A 6,000-nucleotide genomic window follows, 5' to 3' on the forward strand; every position below is an offset into this window, starting at 1 on the left:
AGACTATAGATCGGCTGGGTCTGTTAAAACGCACTATTTGAAAAATTACACAATGTGAAAAAAAATCAAAGTGCGATAAAATTTGGGACCAAGATAACACACTTTGAAAAATAATCTTTTCGAAGTGTGTTAATATCGACCACATTAATGTTCTTTTGAAAAATATGCACGGCTTGGTCAATATTCTTGAAAATTTTAGTGTAGTATATAATCATTTTAACCTGATTGGATAACTTCGAATTCGATGATGACATCACGTCAGGATCTTAGATGAAGACGTTTTAAAGATTTTAAGGTGTTTTCTTTTTTTCAAAGGTTCTCGTAAATGTTAGAGCAGGGAATTGGGTCTTTTAGAAATAATAGTGAATGATTTTTAATAGCACACTTTCGTTTCTTTTTTTCATTTTATCCAGTCTGTATTAAGTTCGGTAGATGTAGGTGTCGATAAGTGACTAAAAGCATCGCATTTTTCTTATGGAAAAGGTACCAATTATGATTTTTCCCTTGAAAATAATTTTCCCGCACAATATGATGGTCTTTTAAAAGTTATTTGATAAGTATTTAGAAGTATGAAAAAATTAATTGGTCATTCCCACCCAATATGTTGGACTTTTCTACAGTTATTTGATTAGTATTAAGCGGTATTAAATTATTTATGCATTTTATGTTGTTTTTTTCATGTTGTACTCTGATTTTGTAAAGCTTTGGCCAAAGTATAGTCAGTTGGCTGTTGTTGCCTAGATCAGCGTTATGACCCCCGAGCCTCTTCTTGATGAGGGTAGATCAATTAATCAGTTTTTTGAAAGAAATATAACAAATTAATGCTGTCTATTACTAAAATCTAAGTCCCGAATTTTTTTTGTTTTAATGCATATTTTTGTCAAAGTGCGTTAAGTGTCTCCATGGTTGATGTACCCTCTTAACGCACTTTAAAAAAATTCAAAGTGCGTTCATTATGTCCCAAATTTAACGCACTTTGAATTTATTTTTTTTCAAAGTGCGTTAATTTTGTTCAAATATGAACGCACTTAAGTGCGTAATTTTTTTCAAAGAGGGTTGCCACATAGGTCATCCACCAGATATACAAATACAGATGAATGCCTAAGAGATTTCGTACAGTATAACAGATAACAGTACGTAAAAGTCATGTAAAGCAGGTCGTATCTCCTAGTTAAAAGGTAAAACAGCAAGAAAAATAAAAGAAACAAAGCAGAGTTTAAGGAAATCAATTTATCATTTTTTTACAGAAACAAATGAAAAATAAACCCATCATTGTAACTGTATTTATATCTTTAAATTAAAAATTACAATATAAGATACAATTATTTGTATAAACATTTCACCCATATGATTTCGGATTGTTCTAAACTTTTATTTAGTGAATTATTTTTCAAATATTTCTTCATGTATGTGTTCACGATTTTTTTGACCTCTTAGAAGTCATGAAACAATGAAGAGTTTCTTGAAGCATTTCTTTGGTTTGCTGTATAGCATAGTTAAAAGGGGGGGGGGAACTTTGCAAAGAAATATAATGTGTGACCTCTTTTCAAGAAATAAAGTTTATTTATAGTAGTACTGACTATCAATTTTACTTTTTCAGAATATTGTGTATTATTTAAGGAATAACTGTCTTATTTTTTGGATTCATGATGTGATCAATCGAGTAGCTTGCGTGATAATTTGCATAAACGCCTTCGGCGTTTATGCATAAAATTATCACGCAAGCCAATCGATTGATCATCGTCATTCCATCTAATTCCATCTAAAATTCCATCTAATTCTAAAATTACATTGACATATTTTATGAAGAAAGCTATAAATAGATTATATTCGCATCCAGAACGTGAACAGGTCAGTCATACTACAGCCTAAGTTCCACATGATGACATAGGGCTAGAGAGATTGAGATAAGTCCAGTTTCTAACATCTAACATAAGGACACTCTATACACTAAAGGAAAAGTTTCTTTTTTATGACAGTGAGAAACAGGCTCTTAACAGCGGTTTCAAAAGTTGGGGGGATGGAAACATCCCTCAAAAAACAAGCAAAAGAAAAAAAAATCCTCATGAAGTGTCCAAAACCTAGAATTTGCCACCTCGACCTACAGCAACAAAAAAGGGGGGACAATCAGCATGTAATCAGAAATTTACTTTAGCAGGATACTATACTCATAAAAAGTGGCCCCCTGACACCCCCCACCCCCCCCCCCCCAACCACCACCACCATCACCTGCATTCTTCGGGCCTGAGAAAATTAAAGTGAGTAAAGTTGTAGATATTAAGCTTATCTATTACATTTTCAACATAGGGTACATGTACCTTGTATTTACCCTTGGGAAAAATGTGCAAAGACAATGTAGTACTGAAGAGCAGGAATCACTGTAGTTGTCAAAATATCTGTAAATAAAGAGTTCAATCAATTCCTCTTGGTCTGTTTAAATGTTATGAATGCTTGATTTGATAACAAATTAAGTAATTTTTACACTGTAAAGATCAAAGGGCAAATTAATCTTTCTGTATAAAAATACCAAAGAATCAGAACTCTTCACTGTGCAGTGTTTAGGGGGCTCAACATAAAAGTGTTTGTTTGTTACGGAGGATAATTATTACATGATGACATGACATCTATCGAGTTATCTTTCTTTATATTTGTTTATAACGTACATTTCTTTTTAATTATAGCAGTCGAGATCATCTATACGGATACTCAAGACATGGTCTATTCGTCTAAGTCCCAGTGCACTTCCTTTCCTAAATTTCAATAAAATTAAATTTCCAAAAAATATTGTTCTTTGATGATTATTCAATATAGGAACAGCTCTTGGTTCCTAAGTTTACAGAGTGCCATCATTTATTCAAGGCAACGTATTGAACCCATTTGTCAGATATGATATTATGTTCATTACAATATGACATGCAACATTATATGAGAGAATTCAATTAAAAATGCTTTTACTTTAAAAACATATCAGACATTAGACATCTGTCATGTTCAAAATAAAAGCAAGATTAAAGCATGATTGTTTTTGTAATTAATGGACCATAATGTAACTATTTCTGTGTATTATCGAGTTTACATAATTATAGACTCTTTCAGGTTAAAAAAAAATAGAGAAAAAAAACCTTAATCATTATCATACATAAGAAAAATAGGATACATGTACATTTAATTATTATAAAAATACGGTTATTGATTTAGCCAGCATATTTCTTATATTTAATCCTACAGATTAACATAGATAATACCGACCAGTTACATTCAAATCAAATTGCGTTGATAAAAAGTGTATCTCTCTTAGAAAACACAACTTTCATAATTTCAATTTACTTACCTTGTCATTGGTCCTTTGCAAAAATATTTTTTTAAAACATTCTGATTGTGCACACAAGAACTCTGAAGTTGGTATTAAAGAGATGCTTGAGTTTCTGATTGACAATATCTATATAGTCCAACAATCTGCCGAAATCCCCATGGACCCGTACTTACGGCACCCGGTTATTAGCAAACTTATTCTTGTATTCATATAAAACATAATTTATCCAAAAGCTTTTACATGAAAAGAAGTTTTCGCTGTGGCCTTTGATTCAAAAGTTAGATATAACATTTACGATTTATCAATTAACAATATTCACTTCCATTCCTACAGAGAATAGATATATCCCACTGAACTCGAAATAAAAGAAATCACAGAGTCTGACACATCTGTTTCAGATTTGAATATTTTACTAGAAAAAGATATTAATGATTATATAACAAAACTTTCTGATAAGCGGAATGACTTTAAATTTTCTTTTGTCAAATTCCCTTGTTTATGTAGCAACATACCATCTTCTCATGCATATGGAGTTTGTCTCCCAGTTGATTTGATAAGCAAGAGCATGCTTTACCAACGAACAATTTCTAAAACGAGGCAAGCTATCGACAAATAATTTGATGATACAAGAATATCTACAGTCTTGTTTAAATTTCGTAGATTTTATGGTCGACACAATGATCATGTAAGCAAATACAACTTTATAAACCATGACTTTGTGTTTGTTTGAAATTTAGTTCGATAAAATGTAGGAATATAAAACATTAGTTATATTCTTCAATGTGATTTCAAAAATAAACTCTATTTTACATGCATGTATTGAAATAATTGAAAACGATGCAGGAAGTTTTTGAACATATGTCAAGCACAAAAAGTACATTCCCCTTTTCATAATCAAATCTGCATACACTTGGAACTTAAAAAAAGAAAACTCGGTGCATTACAAAACATTCTTATTTTATTACAAAAATTTAATCAGACAAAATTATGCTTCTCTGCATGATTTACATGTCCCTGATTGATGGGGGAAATTTGTCATGGAATTCCCATTTTCTGTGCATTTCTTAAATTTCCAAATTATAATTCAGTCATTCCTTTTCCATGCAATTCGTCAATAGAAATTTGGAAAAACAGCATATTTTCTTTAACATAATTCTTCATTCTTGGAGTTTTAAAAATGACAATATCTACTATATTATATCTATACCAAAAAATCATGCGAAAAAAAATTCTATTTGCTTTATCAATTTAAAGTGCTGTATGTGCCTGGAATTGTTATTTCTGAAAGGCGTAATCGGAAGGTCGCGGGTTCAAACCCCGGTGGCGACTGACTTAAGTCAATAAAAAATATGTAGCAACTGTTCTTTCGCCAAGCGCTCGGCATATTGAAGTGAATGTTTCTGGTCTCTGATGAGACCTCAAAGAACTAAGCCTCCGTGTCACGATAGGCGTTGGCACGATAAAGATCCCTCACTGCTCGATGGCCTTGAGTACAGTGTATGAATTTGAAGCCCTTCATGATCATCGGTATATGGTGAAGTCTCTATTTGAGTGAACAATTCTCGTCCCGTAAAACAAAACAATCAATAAATCAAACAGGTCAGGCAGATCAAGAACATAGGTAAGCATGGGTTGAATGTGTGACCACAAGTATCAATTTCACTGAAATTAATACATGTAAATGCAGCAATATAAGAATTTATTATACGTCTATAAAACTTTACGATCAGCGAATGCAGATTAAGTAAAACAATTAACATTGTGTGATCCTTGTTTATTAAGCATAACTTTCATTTAAATGACAAATACTTGACAAAAGCAAAATCGATAAAATGGAACATCTGGAATCTAAGCAAGGAATTTATCCCACAACATTAATGAAAAAAAGAAAAAAATGGATCATATATGGTGCTGTGTTTTAGAATGATTTAACATTTTGGCTCATTTTAGACTAATTTTAGACTCAAGTGCTAATTTAGAAGTACTGCAAATATATGGTGATAAATATATTTATATGACATAGAAATACTGAAAGCACTAACTAATTCAAGACTATGTCAAGTGATTCTTACAAGAAGTACTCGTACAGTTTGTATTGCTATGACAAGGAAGTATGAATAAATATGATCAACTTGTATTCATAAAGTTAGTATACTTTCTAAAAAAAAAAGAACAGATATATACCTGAATTTATTTGCAAAAATTTGTTCATTTTCACTCAAATACAATAAAGGCAAGTTTTCATTCATTATTACACGAATAAGATAAATTAATTTATTGACTTATGTGACGGTAAATTTTATCTGTCTGTTCAAATTGTCGCCGGCGAAAATTAATGTCTCCGACCCTCATTGCACTACACTGCATATCGTCCATCGATACATACTGACACCCGTGAGGATATGTATAAACTTTAAACAAGTCTTATTTCCTGGGCGTCAAAACTTTCGGCAGGGGATGCCTACTCCTCCATGGTATCTGATGTTTTAAGAGGTCCGTGTTTGCTCTGCTCCTGTTTTATACTTTTGAACTTTAGATCTTGATAACTGTTCGTTATCTCCATATTTGATCCTTACACATCGGCACATATTGTCGCAAGAGATTCTTTGTATTCTGAACAATCGCATATTTCAATGGCATTCATATTGTTTTCAAGAAGAATTTGCTGGCCTGAAGAGAGAGAGAGA

This window comes from Saccostrea echinata, unplaced genomic scaffold (genome assembly GCF_033153115.1).
Source record: "Saccostrea echinata isolate AGI-Se365-2 ecotype Australia unplaced genomic scaffold, CSIRO_AGI_Sech_v1 ptg000028l, whole genome shotgun sequence".
NCBI lineage: Eukaryota > Metazoa > Mollusca > Bivalvia > Ostreida > Ostreidae > Saccostrea > Saccostrea echinata.